General features: G+C 44.7%; 1 long non-coding RNA gene across 1 annotated transcript; it reads right to left on the reverse strand.

Moving 5' to 3' along the window:
- Window positions 1-13,702: 13,702 nt before the first annotated feature.
- On the reverse strand, window positions 13,703-15,441 carry LOC125556621. Its single transcript, XR_007305154.1, has 3 exons — window positions 14,991-15,441; window positions 14,696-14,917; window positions 13,703-14,010 (listed from the first exon to the last, which is right to left on the reverse strand). It is a non-coding gene; the product is annotated as an uncharacterized LOC125556621 (long non-coding RNA).
- Window positions 15,442-16,237: the final 796 nt, after the last annotated feature.

Below are 16,237 nucleotides of genomic sequence, written 5' to 3' on the forward strand. Positions count from 1 at the left end.
ATTGTGAGCTCATTGGATGAAAAAGATGAGGAGTAGAGCGAAGAACAAAAGGAGGAAGAGGGGATTGATCACCCGTGCCCACCTTCTAATGAGAGTAACTCTTCAACTCATACATTTTTTAATTTCCCTTCGTGCTTACCGAAGGATGATTGATATGATAACTGTTATGATCCCGTTGATTCTCTTGAAATATACCTTTTTGATGATGTTTGCTATGCTTGTGGCCAAGATGCCAATATGAATTATGCTTATGGAGATGAACTTGCTATAGTTCCTCATGTTAAACATGAAATTGTTGCTATTGCACCCACGCATGATAGTCTTATTATCTTTTTGAATTCTCCCAACTACACTATATTGGAGAAGTTTACCCTTATTAAGGATTATATTGATGGGTTGCGTTTTACTATTACACATGATGATTTTGATAGATATAATATGCATGTGCTTGCTGCTCCTACTTGCAATTATTATGAGAGAGGAACTACATCTTCTCCTTTTTATGTTTCCAACATGAAAAAATTGCAAGAAATTGTTTATACAATGCATTGGCCTTTACTTTGTGTGCATGAATTGTTCTTTTATGGCATGCCGATGCATAGGAAGAGAGTTAGACTTCGTCATTACATGATATATGTTACCTTGTGCTCACTACTAAATTACAAATCATTGTTAATTAAAATTGGCTTTGATATACCATGGGATCCGGGTGGATCCATTACTTGAGCACTATATGCCTAGCTTAATGGCTTTAAATAAAGCGCTGACAGGGAGACAACCCGGAAGTTTTAGAGAGTCATTTATTTCTGTTGTGTTCTTTTATAAAGTTTAAAAACAAAAAAATAAAGAGGGGAACCCAAAACTTTTTCAAAAAGGAAAGTGAAAGTGAGAGAGACAAGCATGGTTGAAGTGGGGGAGCTCCTTGAACTTTGTTCATGCTCACGGAAACTTTGTGAATCTTGATTACAGAAACGTTTCAAAAAAAATAATTATCCCTTTGTCCAATTCCATTGTATTATAAAAATAATGTGCCAAGGTTTGCCTTTAGGATGTTTTAGATGCTTGTTGGTTTGTACGGTGAAGGACAGAAACTTTGGCTGTAGCGCGCGATTTTACATTTTTTGCTGGAACGTCAAATAATTCTGAAACTTTTTTCACTGTCTTTCTATATTATTTTTTATTTATACTAATTTTGGTAGAATTTTTGGAGTACCAGAGGTATGGTGAATGTTCAGATTATTACAGACTATTCTATTTGTTTTTGATGAATAGTTTGCTTGTTTTGATGAAACTATCGATTTTATATCAGTGGATTAAGCAATGGAAAAGTCATATTACAGTAGCTACAATGCAAAAACAAAATATGAATTGGTTTGAAACAGTACTTAGAGTAGTGATTTGCTTTATCATACTAACGGATCTTACCGAGCTTTCTGTTGAGTTTTGTGTGGATGAAGCGTTCGAAGATCGAGGAGGTCTTGATGTGAGAAGAAGGAAGAGAGGCAAGAGATCAAGCTTCGGGATGCCCGAGGCACCCCAAGTAAATATTCAAGGAGACTCAAGTGTCTAAGCTTGGGGATGCCCCGGAAGGCATCCCATCTTTCTTCAACAAGTATCGATATGTTTTCGGATTCGTTTCGTTCATGCGATATGTGCAATCTTGGAGCGTCTTTTGCATTTAGTTTTCACTTTTCTTTTATGCACCATGCTGGTATGAGATAGTCCTTGGTTGATTTATAGAATGCTCATTGCACTTCACTTATATCTTTTGAGTATTGCTTTATAGAATGCTTCATGTGCTTCGCTTATATCATTTGAAGTTTGGATTGCCTGTTTCTCTTTACATAGAAAACCGCCATTTGTAGAATGCTCTTTTGCTTCACTTATATTTGTTAGAGCGTGGGCATATCTTTTGTAGAAAGAATTAAACTCTCTTGCTTCACTTATATCTATTTAGAGAGATGACAGGAATTGGTCATTCACATGGTTAGTCATAAAATCCTACATAAAACTTGTCGATCGCTGAATATGATATGTTTGATTCCTTGCAATAGTTTTGCGATATAAAGATGGTGATATTAGAGTCATGCTAGTGGGTAGTTTATGATTGTAGAAATACTTGTGTTGAAGTTTGTGATTCCCGTAGCATGCACGTATGGTGAACCGTTATGTGATGAAGTCGGAGCATGATTTATTTATTGATTGTCTTCCTTATGAGTGGTGGTCGGGGACGAGTGATGGTCTTTTCCTACCAATCTATCCCCCTAGGAGCATGCGTGTAGTACTTTGTTTTGATGACTATAGATCTTTTCAATAAGTATGTGATTTCTTTACGACTAATGTTGAGTCCATGGATTATACGCACTCTCACCCCTCCATCATTGCTAGCCTCTTCGGTGCCGTGCATTGCCCTTTCTCACATCGAGAGTTGGCGCAAACTTCGCCGGTGCATCCAAACCCCATGATACGATACGCTCTATCACACATAAGTCTCCTTATATCTTCCTCAAAACAGCCACCATACCTACCTATCATGGCATTTCCATAGCCATTCTGAGATATATTGCCATGCAACTTCCATCATCATCATATACATGACTTGAGCATTCATTTTCATATTGCTTTGCATGATCGTAAGATAGCTAGCATGATGTTTTCATGGCTTGTCCATTTTTTGATGTCATTGCTATGCTAGATCATTGCACATCCCGGTACACCGCCGAAGGCATTCATATAGAGTCATATTTTGTTCTAGTATCGAGTTGTAATATTGAGTTGTAAGTAAATAAAAGTGTGATGATCATCATTATTAGAGCATTGTCCCATGTGAGGAAAGGATGATGTTACTATCCTTTCACCACACTTGTGCTTCAGAATAGCACCATGTTCTTCATATAGAGAGTCTCTTGAGTTATCACTTTCATATACTAGTGGGAATTTTCATTATAGAACTTGGCTTGTATATTCTGATGATGAGCTTCCTCAAATGCCCGAGGTCTTCATGAGCAAGCAAGTTGGATGCACACCCACTTAGTTTCCAGTTTGAGCTTTCATAAACTTATAGCTCTTAGTGCATCCGTTGCATGGCAATCCCTACTCCTCACATTGACATCAATTGATGGGCATCTCCATAGCCCATTGATTAGTCGCATCGATGTGGGACTTTCTCCCTTTTTGTCTTCTCCACACAACCTCCACCATCATATTCTATTCCACCTATAGTGTTATATCCATGGCTCACGCTCATGTATTGCGTGAAATTCTAAAAGGTTTGAGAACATCAAAATTATGAAACAATTGCTTGGCTTGTCATCGGGGTTGTGCATGATTTGAATATTTTGTGTGGTGAAGATGGAGCATAGCCAGACTATATGATTTTGTAGGGATAACTTTCTTTGGCGATGTTATTTTGAAAATACATGATTGCTTTATTAGTATGCTTGAATTATTATTATATTAATGTCAAATGATATAATATTGATTTGAATCACTCGTGTCTTAATATTCATGCCATGATTAGATTACATGATCAAGATTATGCTAGGTAGCATTCCACATCAAAAATTATCTTTTTTATCATTTACCTACACGAGGACGAGCAGGAATTAAACTTGTGGATGCTGATACGTCTCCGTTGTATCTATAATTTTTGATTGTTCCATTCCAATATTCTACAACTTTCATATACTTTTGGCAACTTTTTATACTATTTTTGGGACTAACATATTGATCCAGTGCCCAGTGCCAGTTCCTGTTTGTTGCATGTTTTTTATTTCGCAGTAAATCAATATCAAATGGAGTCCAAACGAGATAAAAACTAAAGGAGATTTTTTTCGGAATATATGTGATTTTGGGGAAGAAAAAACAACGCGAGACGATGCCTGAGGGGGCCACGAGGCAGGGGGCGCGCCCCAGGGGGCAGGCGCGCCCTAGGCCCTTGTGGCCACCCCGTAAGGCAGTTGATGCCCTTCTTTCTCCGCAAGAAAGCTAATATCCGGATAGAGATCGTGTTAAAATTTCAGCCCAATCCGAGTTACGGATCTCCGGGAATATAAGAAACGGTGAAAGGCCGGAATCTGAGAACGCGGAAACAGAGAGAGACAGAGAGACATATCCAATCTTGGAGGGACTCACGCCCCTCCCATGCCATGGAGGCCATGGACCAGAGGGGAAACCCTTCTCCCATCTAGGGATAAGGTCAAGGAAAAAGAAGAAGGAGGAGGGGGGCTCTCTCCCCCTCGCTTTCGGTGGCGCCGGAACACCGCTGGGGGCCATCATCATCACCGCGATCTTCACCAACATCTCCGCCATCTTCACCAACATCTCCATCACCTTCCCCCATCTATCTACAGCGGTCCACTCTCCCACAACCCGCTGTACCCTCTACTTGAACATGGTGCTTTATGCTTCATACTATTATTCAATGATGTGTTGCCATCCCATGATGTCTGAATAGATTTTCGTTGTCCTATCGGTGGTTGATGAATTGCTATGATTGATTTAATTTGCTTGTGGTTATGTTGATGTCCTTTGGTGCCCATCATATGAGCGCGCGTGTGGATCACACCATAGGGTTAGTTGTATGTCGATAGGACTATGTATTGGAGGGCAAGAGTGATAGAAACTTCAGCCTAGCATAGAAATTGATGCATACGGGATTGAAGGGGGACCAATATATCTTAATGCTATGGTTGGGTTTTACCTTAATGAACGTTAGTAGTTGAGGATGCTTGCTAATAGTTCCAATCATAAGTGCATAGAATTCCAAGTCAGGGATGACATGCTGGTAGTGGCCTCTCCCACATAAAACTTGCTATCGGTCTAGTAACGTAGTCAATTGCTTAGGGACAATTTCGCAACTCCTACCACCACTTTTCCACACTCGCTATACTAACTTTATTGTTTCTTTATCTAAACAGCCCCTACTTTTTATTTACGCGCTCTTTATTATCTTGTAAACCTATCCAAAAACACCTACAAAGTACTTCTAGTTTCATACTTGTTCTAGGTAAAGTGAATGTTAAGCGTGCGTAGAGTTGTATCCGTGGTCGATAGAACTTGAGGGAATATTTGTTCTACCTTTAGCTCCTCGTTGGGTTCGACACTCTTACTTATCGAAAGAGGCTACAGTTGATCCCCTATACTTGTGGGTTATCAGATCGCAATACTTGAGAACACCCAATGCGGAAGACACTGCTCGGATCCTAGCACAGAATGTAGCAAGAGGATTTCCTGGGATGCTTAGAAGCATCGACTATATGCATTGGAAATGGAAGAATTGCACATTTGCTTGGTAGGGGATGTACAAAGGCGCCAAAGGTGGTTGCAGTGTGGTACTTGAGGCGGTGGCCACACAGGACCTCTGGATTTGGCACTCCTTCTTTGTTATGCCAGGAACTCACAATGACATCAACGTGCTGAAGTGCTCTCCTGTCTTTGCCAAGCTTGTTGAAGGTCACTCTCCTCTGGTGAACTTCGAGATCAATGGGCTGCACTACAACAAGGGGTACTATCTAGCTGATGGCATCTATCCGAGATGGTCGACAATTGTAAAGACCATCTCAAACCCTTTGCCAGGAGGCAAGAACGCCTAGTTTGCAAAGATTCAGGAGGCTTGCAGGAAGGATGTCGAGCGGGCATTTGGTGTGCTCCAATCTCGAATTGCTGTTATCCGGTACCCCGCTCAGACCTGGTCGAAAGATCAAATGTGGGAGATCATGACTTGCTGTGTCATCTTGCACAACATGATCATCGAAAGCGAGCAAGAAGAACCAGTGTTTGACACTGAACCATACTACAGGCAAGGCCCTCTAGCCGAAGTTGATCACCAGCTACCGGCAATCTGGACTACCTACCTCAGACTGCCTACCTCTGCAGCAGGATCTGATAGAGCACCTATGGAGGCTCAAGGGCGACGCCGGGCGCGACGTGTGATGAAATATGAGTTTTTATTTGTTTAACTATATAATTTGTATTGAACTATTTGTTGTTGCACTATTTTGCTGAACTATTTGATTTTCTGTGATGAACTATGTGATACAAAAATATTTATACGTTGATAATTTAACGCCGTACCACGGCGAACCACGCCGAATATGGGCCTATTCTCGCCCATATGGGCCCTTAATTCGCTGAAAGTAGGCCGAAAAGTGGGCCAATATCTGTGTCTGGGGCGACAACTGGACGGCCAACCGCCCCCAGCGCCGATTTAGCGCCGGCTCACCCCCAGGGGGCGCGTAAAAGCGCTGTCTGAGGGGCCAACGGCTGGAGATGCTCTAACAAAAACTATGGAACATGAGCACAATCAATTGTCTCGTGAAGCAACCGCACAAACTACAAGACACAACAAGGTCCCTATCATGCCATCACGGTTGGAGGTGTTTAGTCTGGCAAGGGATGAGAGTTCCTGACCTTTTGTTCAAGCTTGTTCTTCCAGCCATGCATTTGAGTCCCCTTTGCCTCCAAATCCTATTCCATGTCGCTAAATGATGTTTTGAAACAAAATGGTAAATGGTGACTATGTCTTCTTGAGCTCGACTATGCGAAAATTCCATATGGGTATCTCTCGACTATGCATGTATTCTTTCAATTGCGTGTGGCGCCGCAAGGACTAGCTTGACCAGCTTTTATAAAGCCACACATGCATGCTTGTGTTTATATAGGTCCTTTCCCTCAATTCTCAAGATATTAGAGCATCTTCAGCCCTATCCCCCAACAGGCCCCCCAAGGCGACTTTTTTACCGCCGGGCAAAGAAAATCCCCCAGCCGCGCCTCCAAATCCTTGTTTTTCACTGGTTTGGGCCGAAATTACATCTGGCGAACCCAAGCCGAACCCAGCGCACCGAGGGGCGCCTAGGGAAACCGGCTGAAGCGAAAAGCAGCGTGGACCCGCACTATCGGCGACACCGGCCGATTTCCATGCCGTTTTTCACCTTTCCCTCCATTTTCCTCCCCGCCAACCCCATCTCCCCCTCAGCTCCCGCCATCCCCCCAGATTCGCCTGCCATGCCGTCGAAGAAGTACACGGCCCCTCTCCTAGCCAACGATCCCGCCCAGCCAAAGCCGAGGAAGCTGAGGGCGCCGATGCCAAGGCCCCCGGGCTCGACGAATGCCTAGTGGAAGGCCGACATTGATCATCGGGCGGCAGTCACCGTCGATCGACGAAACAGGCTCAGCATGAAGAAGGACAGGGAGGCGGAGGCGGAGCAGGAGGAGGCATGTCGCGCGACCATCGCGAATGAGCGCCAGCAATTTCCGCCTCATCAACAGGCAGCCCGGCACCCACAAGGAGCGTGGGGTAGCCAGCAGAGCGTCGCGTCACCGGCCAGCTTTTTTCCGTACGCGTCCTCGCCTGACTACGTCAACGGTGACGCGCTCGGTGGCTTCAAACCCAACATCACATTCGCACATTGCTCTGCGTCGTGTCCCTCCATTTTCGTCAACCCCGACCCGAGCATGCCATCCGCATTCACCGTCGGGCCTAACACCCAGTACGGCTACTCGCCGACGTACTCAAGCTCGCATGCGCTGGCCCTGCGCCGTGGGCCATAGCCCTTCGCACCAAACTCGGCGCCACAGTTAGGCAACATCAACGCCGAGATGGACGAGATCATCATGAACTACTAAGCCGCCGCTTCGTGCCCCGGGTTGTGCACCCAAGACAAAACGGTGGACACCGCGGGCGACAAGGAGGACGCCGAGCACGACAATGTCGAGGAGGAGGTGGAAGACGAAAAACCGGTGGAGCCAGCGGCCAAAGGGAGAAGGAAGAAGCGGTCATCCAACACCAGGCAGGGCGAGCCTCGCCTCAAGTGGATGCCAAAGGAAGACGAGTGCCTCGCCGAAGCATGGAGAACTGTCAATATCGTCCCGATCACCGGCGTGAATCAGAACGCCGGCACCTAGTGGAGAAGGGTCAAGATGGCGTTCGACGAGCGCAAGATGGTCGAACTCGAGTTCGCCAACATCCACATGGATCGCAGTGCGAAGGCCATGTCCAACCATTGGGCGACCATCCAGCAGGCCTGCAACAAGTGGTATGGAGTCAGGAGGAGGTCATCGCTCGCCCGAAGAGCGGCGCCAACGTCAAGCGTCACGTATGTCCATAGCTCGCCGGCCCAGCTCATCGTGATGTACCACTTGTTTTTGGTAGGTTTTCTGCTGATTTCAGTTGACATTTTCATTCCTTTTATCTCTTCAGTTAGTTTAACATTTAACATTTATATTTTGCATTCAATTGTTACTTTTTATTTTCTGTTATCATTTTTGGTTTTATTACATCTTTTATTTCTTCATCATTTATATTTTCCTTTTTCTTTTATATACTTTTGAAATTATCCACAATATAGGAGCATATATGTGCACGTGTACGGTTGTTTAAAAAATGGATGGATGTTTAAATACATGATTACATGATAATTTTTTGAATATGCAAGTAAGAGGTGAACAATTTTACATACACGAGAATAATTTTTCAAATATGTGATGAAGCGTACTTCACCCTTTTGTCAAATTCCTGAATATTATTAAGATTCATTAACATTTTTGAATATTTTTCTACTTCTCAAGTGTTTCTAAAATTGAAAAAAATTGATGAATATTTTCATGTTTGAGAATATTTTTATAAATTTTCCAAAATTATGAATTCATATTTATTTCATAGAAATTGCAAAGCTTTTTGAAAGTGTACGTGGATTTTCCGAATATGCAAATATGTTTTAAATAAAGATTTATTGTAGAACTTTTTGAATTTTATTTAGAGTCATGAATTTTTAAATCCATGGATATGTTTTGAAATTTCAAACAATCAATTTTCCCATAACATATATAAAATTTTGGTTTAAAAATAAAAATTATGAACCAGGTTGGCCGATAAGTGGGTGCGCGAGAATCAGTCGTTATGTATTGTTCAGTTGTGTAGCTGGAAAAAAAAATCCTAAAAATACTTCAAATGGGGGAAAAAACGCCTACTAGCATCCAATGGACAGGCCGACTATTGAGCGATGCACCGGTTTCATCTTCTATTGTGTATTGTGCAAATAGGGGGACTTTATCAAGGTAACTTTTTTTTGAGATAACCTCGCGAAGTTCTTTATTAATCCGTCACCACAGTTACAGGGACGAACGAGAGATTCCCGGGATGTCCTAACCAAACATGGCGGTCACCACCGAGATTAAGAGCATGCTTCGCTAAGTTGTGAGCTTTGACATTCGAGCTCCTAAACTCATGACTAAAATGACAGAAATCAAAAGACATAGAATGATCTATTATTTCATGAATAATTGCTCCATAGCTCGCTGCATTTTCCTTCTTGACGTCCTCGACCACCCCTTTGCGGTCCGATGCTACATGGATCCTCCGAAGATAGAGGTCCTCCGAGAGAGCCAATGCTTCCCTTATCGCCAGCGCCTCGAGGGTTTGTGGATCAGCGATATCTTTGAAAAAAAGAGTCGAGGCTCCCAAAAAGGCCCCTTCTTGATCCATGCAAATGGCGCCAACAGCACCATAGCCCCGTCGAGATACAGCGGCGTCGACATTTACCTTTGCGGCTCCTTCGCGTGGTTTTACCCAGCGAGTAGACCTCGCTATTGCCGCACCCGTTGGTCTCTGGTGCACGGGATTCATAAACCGGAGATCCCCCAAGTAGCTGTTGATGAATCCGTCGATGGAGTGTGGCGTCTGGTAAATGTCTTCGTGAATAGCCTTCCGTCGAGCTTTCCAGATCACCCAAAGAGTTACAATGAGCCTTTGAAACAGATCTGCAGATAATATTGCATGTATCTCAAAAAGCCAGGCATTTGCTTTATCCTCCGTCCGCTCAATCATTGGTGCTAGGAGATCCTCCGGGGTAAGCGCCCAAACAGCAGCAGCCAATGGACAGTTTAGCAATGCATGCTTCCATGTATCTCTTCCCCCGACAAACATCCTCAGCTTGGATAGGACCTAGATATGCCATATCATGCTACACTTGTTGCTCTCAGCCTATTCGAACGAGGACCCCCCCCCTTCCTGTAGCCACGCTTCTCGGTTCATCTTAGTCCGCAAGACCATCCGATAAGCGGAACGAACACTGAAATTGCCTCGTGTCTCCTCATGCCAAGCCCAAAAGTCAGCAACTCTTCGTGTGCTTAGTGGTATCTTCAGAATCTCAACAGCATCAAAAGGTGTGAAGATAGACCTTATATAGTCCTCATTCCATGACACCGTTGGTGTATGGATCAACTGTGCCACCCTGGTGGGGGGGGGTTCTGAATTAGTGAAGTAATGGGCCTCTTATAACTATCCCTAGGGATCAAATTATGTAGCCAAATATCTGTAGTCTCCCCATCCCCAATCCTTCGAACAATCCCCTGTGCTAGGATATCTCAACCATCGAGTATTGCTCTCCAAATTTGAGAAGGGTGAGAACCAAGCTCCGCATCCAGTAAAGTGGTTTGTGGGAAATATATCGCTTTCAGCATGCATGTACTAAGAGATCATTCTTTCGTCAAAATCCTCCATGCTTGACGTGCTAGCAATGCCAAACTGAAGATCTCCAAGTCACGGAAACCCAGCCCTCCCAAATGTCTGGGCCTGGTCATGACATCCCACACCACCTAGCTTGGCTTTCTCCTTCCTTGCTTCCTACCCCACCAGAATTGCCTGATAATGGGGGTTATATTCTCGCACAGCCCCCTCAACAACCTGAAGCACGACATAGGATAGACTGGTATAGCCTGTGCTACCGACTTGATCAAAATCTCTTTACCTGCCGATGACAGGAGCTTCTCCATCCATCCCTTTATCTTTTCCCAAACACGGTCCCTCAAATATCTGAATGTACTGTTCTTCGAGTGGCCGACATCAGTAGGCACATGCCCAAGTAGCGATCACTCAACTATTCATTTTGCACCTGCAAATTATTCTTGACAATATCCCTTACAGGTCCTGGACATCCTTTGCTGAAAAAAATTGAGGACTTCCCATTATTAATCCTTTGTCACCAATGCACTACAATAAGTAGCTAGCAGGTTCGACACCGCTAAAGATCCCTACCCACTCGCCTTGAAAAGTAGCAGGATGTCATCTGCAAACAAAAGGTGGTTAACGGCAGGAGCCGTTGGGACCACCTGAATACCTGCCAATGATGACTGAGAACTTGTTTTGAGTAGGCACGAAAGGCCCTCTGCTGCTATCAAGAATAAATAGGGGGAGATCGGGTCTCCCTGTCGAATACCTCTTGTAGGTTTGAAAGATTCGAGCTTCTCTCCATTGAATAAAACCGAAAAGGATACTGATGAGACCATACCCATAACAATATCAATCCACTGTGCTGCAAAACCCAGCTTGGTCATGATGGCCTTCAAATATGTCCACTCCACCCTATCATAGGCTTTTATCATGTCCAACTTCAAAGCGCACAAACTGTTTGTTTTTTATCTCGAGCGCTTCATGAAGTGCAAGCACAAATAATGTTGTCAGTTATAAACCTTCCAGGTACAAAGGCGGACTGCTCTTCTGATATAATGTCAGGCAAAATTACCTTTAACCTGTTAGCAATCACCTTCGACGCAATCTTATACAGAACATTGCAAATACTTATAGGCCGGAATTGAGATAGTACTGTTGGGTTCGTTACCTTAGGAATCAACACTAGTACAGTATCATTGATGCACTCTGGGTTCTCCTCTCCATGGACTATTCTCAGAACAATCTTTGTGACCTCCTCCCCACACACGTCCCAATGGTGCTGATAGAAGTGAGCGGGAAAACTGTCCGGGCCTGGGGCTTTGGTTGGGAACATCTGGAACAAGGCCGCCTTAACCTCCTCATTGGTGTACGGAGCGCAAAGTAATGTGTTCATCTCATCTGTCACCTTGCGTGGTACATGGTTCAGAACTTCGTTCATATTCTGGACACCTTCAGACTGGTATTAGGCTTGGTAAAAACTGTTGGCAAGCACCCGCAATTCTGCCAAGTCTGATATCTCAACTCCGAGCGAGTTTTGTAGAGCTTTGATTATATTTTTCTTGCGGCGAAGGCTAGCTCGAAGATGAAAAAAAAATTGTATTCTTGTCACCCGCCGAAAGCCACTCGATTCTAGCCTGTTGCCGCCACATTATCTCCTTCATGTGGTACAATTCGATCAAGCGCTCATTTATTTTCAGCTCTACATGCGTTGGCCTGATCCTTAGTGGGTCACCCTTGAGTCCTTCCAAAGCCCGCTTGAGCTGTTTTATTTCCTTTCTCACGCTGCCAAATGTGTCCGTGCACCACTTTCCCAAGCCCTTTGCAAGATCACTAAGCTTCTGCCACATCCCGTCTACAGATGTGCAAGGCGGCCCCTCGCCCCAGCCCGATGAAATTGTGTCCCTAAGACCGTCATGTGTCTCCCACATAAGCTCGTACTTGAAAGGCTTCCTTCTTCGCACCTCTCCATCGGTGTCTCCAAGTTCAAGCAGCAAAGGTGAATGATCAGATGTGGCTCCGGTGAGATGCTGGACTGACGTGGCGTTGACAAGTGCTCTGTCAAGTCTGCATTTAGTGTAACTTCCTCCTGAAACTTTTTTCTCAAATGTCCAGAAATTTCCTTTATACCCCAAATCTAGCAACATGCAAACATCCACCGCATCCTGGAACACTTGGATTTGAGCATTACTGCGCTGACCTACTCCTTGGTGTTTATCTGGATGCAGCACTTCTTTAAAATCCTCAATACAGAGCCAAGAGAGGGAGCTCAAAGTGCTAATGTTTTTCAAAACTGTCCAAGTCTCATGCCTCACGTGTGTTTGTGCCTCATCATATATGCATGTCATCCTCCACTTGTCCTTACCCTGTTCCTCCACCGAAACATCCAGGTGATAACGAGAGTAACCAAGAATATCAATATTTATTGCATTATTCTAAAACAAACCTATTCCGCCACTTCTACCTTGACTATCAACGGCATAAGAGTTATCAAAACCCAAAGTTCCAGCTAATGCTTCTACCCTAGCACCTTCTATTTGTGTTTCAACAATACACAAAAGGGTAGGGGCAAATTGCCTCGCAAAATCGCGAAGCTCTCGAACTGTCGCGGCTTTGCCCGCTCCACGGCAGTTCCAACAGAAGACACTCATTGGGCTCGGCGGCGCCCCTCAAAGGAGCCCGCCAACTTTGTATCACCCTTCCTCTGTCCTGCTTGCTTGGACATATTGTTCTTCACAATTTCCAGCACTAGCTTGGTTCTCTTCGGGTCTTGTTTTTGCTTGGGCTTGGAGGAGCAACAGTGGAGGGCGACACCAAGGTGTTCCCCTGTGCTATAGCAGTCGTTCCCGTGTTTGGCGCTTCCAAAGAGAGCCTCTGGTCAGGCGCTCTCTTCCTATTCCCCTCTGTGTCAAGCATCACCAAGTCCATGTCTGTATCCTCGTCTTCCCGCCCTTCTGGACCCCCGGCTTGAGAATCTGCACCGCACCCCCCAGTTCGGCCACCGCGTGGTCCGCCCCTACGGCCACGTCCGCCTCTCGGCCCCTGGCTGTTACGCATTGCCCAGGTTGCCTTCAGGTCCTTGAAGACCAAAGCAGAAGGTGGATGTATACCGGTTCCATGCTCCTTGTACTGGTGACCCAACATGCCGCATACGGCGCACCAATCCAGAAGTTTCTCACATTTAACCCTGTAGATTTAGCGCTTGCCATCTCGTATCATAGAAACAACATTCTTCAGCGGTTTATCGACCTTGATCCTCAGCCACACACGGTGAAAATAGTAATGATCTACTGTTAAAACCAGATTAGTTTGGAAGAGACAAACACAGGAGTGGTGTCAAAAAACATTGGATTTGAAGATGACGATGCTACTAATAATAGATCCATTCTAATTGGATCTTCAAAATGTGAGGAAAGGGAACGTGCCTGAGTTTGCTTATATCACTCCGATAAATCACCTTTGTTCTCACCCCGCACTCTAAGATCCATCATCCATGATGCACGCCTGATTCTTTCTTCTTCTAGCAGCTGTGATTGATTCATAAATCAATCAATCCATTGCACCTGCAAATCTTGCTTAGTTAACTCATTGGTTTTATCGTCTTCTGTAATTAACAGTAAAGTAAATGGTAGAGATATTATTGCTCAAGTTAATGTAGGTAAATGGTACGAAAGGGTTGCATATAGAGTCAAGCCAAAGAAAATGATCAACAACTCAAGAGGTAAATACTTCTTCGCCTCGAAACATAATAGAGCCTTGCAAGTCAGTAACAATGTAATCTTGACTCTTCAGGGTAGAGACCATTGACGCTGCACAATCTGAATAAAAAAGGAACTACAAAGAAAATGCAGACTAAAGAGCTTAGAAGCTTATTAACTGCTTTTGATTCTTCTAACTAAAGGGATGAAGAAATCATTATGATTAAACAAACATGCATTTGACAGTGGCGTAGTCAATGCTGACGCCAATTGCTGGAGGATATTCAATTCAAAAGTACCTAGTTATTTATTAGTTCAGTACATTCGAAAGATGCAGGTTGCTCCCATCCTAGTGTGAAGTCCTGCTCATGCATGTAAAACAAATTTAAAGTAAGACATCAAGGCATCAGGCACTTAGCAGTTAAATACTTCGTGTCACAACATCACAGAAGTTTGCTCATCCTTAAGAATGTACTTTTATGAGAACAATGGTGGACCAAAACAACTGCATGTTCAGAAGAAAAAAAAGTAACACGCAAGAGGAAGGTACCACGGTGAGGGGAAGGAGTGACACTGCTCGCGAGGATCGTGGGCATGGTAGGTCGGCGGCGGTTGAGCCGAGGAGCGTCGGAGGCCGCTGACGCTGCCACGCCTGAGCCCACATGCAAAATTTAAAATACGTAGTGCCTGTACTGTATTTCTCCCCTTCCATGGTGTTAATTCTTGCTCCACTATGTATATCAATTGCTTAACAGGCAAAGAAAGTGCAGCCCTGAAAAAATTGAAAGCCTAGGCCAAGAAAGTGAATCCAGTGGAGCAGAGATGCGAGGAGCTTGGCTCTTTACCAGGGAAGGGGTGTGACGAGGCATAATCAGATCGACCTTTCGGGCAGCCGGCCGCCGCCCTCATTGCCGCACACGGAGGCTGCCTCCTGGCCGGATCAGGTCGGAGCGGCGTCCCAAGAGACAAGACGCACACGGTGCCCGCCGCCTCGATCTACCTCTCCCGGTGGAGCCTGTCTCGACGAGATGTGGCCGTGGCGGATCTGGCCGCTGCCCCGCTGACTTGCTCGACTCGATCTAGGGCGTCCCCGCTTGAAGAACAGAAGGTGAGTGGAGGGCAGCGCCGGCGGGGAAGAGAGCGGCGCGGGCGGGGAAGACGGCGGCTCGGGGTGGGAGGGAAGGGGGCGGCGCCAGCGGGGAAGAGGGCAGCTCTGGGTGGAGCGGCGGCGGCGAAGGGAGACCTCGCTCGAGGGCAGGAGTCGTCGATCGTACATACGGGCGATAGGTTTAGGGTTTTTTTGTCGCTGGTTAGTTTTTGTAGGTCTTTTTTCGTTGGTTAACCATCGTAGGTCTTTTTTCGGTCGTACATACATGGTGCGGGTTGGGGCTTCAACATGAGGTTTTTTCGGTTTGTGGTGGTTAAGTTTGAGGTGGGAGAAGGTACTAAAAAAACAATAGAAGGTGAGACAAAAAAAACCTGGAAGCGAAACTACCAACTGCTCCATTAGGAGTAGAGACTAGTTCCGAATATAGCTACCTGATTTGACACGCAAACGGTCAAGATCCGAGGCACAATATGTTGGTACATGAAAAAATGTGTGTAACTTGTCGCTGGTCTATTAAACAAAGAATCTTCGATAAGTTTTGATGCTTCCCGAAGATTCATGGTTTAACAAAAACTCTCAATTTTCTCTGTAGAAACTAGCCCCCCTTGAGATTGTGAAATATCTTCTCTTCTAACATTGTAACTAACTAAGCTCATTGCACCACTACGTACGTTGTGTTGAGATATATCCTACACGTGCATTATGGGATGTGCTGTATAAGTTAACATGAATTTTTGCGCTACTAGCAAAACGTAAGGCAAATGCCTATGGTGGAAAAAAGACTGTTTTCATCCCTAATGCCCACTCAAATCAACCTGAAACCCATGAAGCGCAGCCAAATATGTTCTGTAACAAATGAGAAAAGATGGATACATGCAGATCTGTAAAAAAAGAGCAGTGTATATGAAATTCAGCACAAATGAAAAATCATCTTTTGAGAAGCCGCTTAACCATCAACTAGCGGCAGTGACATATTAACTTGGA

Source organism: Triticum urartu, chromosome 5 (assembly GCF_003073215.2).
Source record: "Triticum urartu cultivar G1812 chromosome 5, Tu2.1, whole genome shotgun sequence".
Taxonomy (NCBI): domain Eukaryota; kingdom Viridiplantae; phylum Streptophyta; class Magnoliopsida; order Poales; family Poaceae; genus Triticum; species Triticum urartu.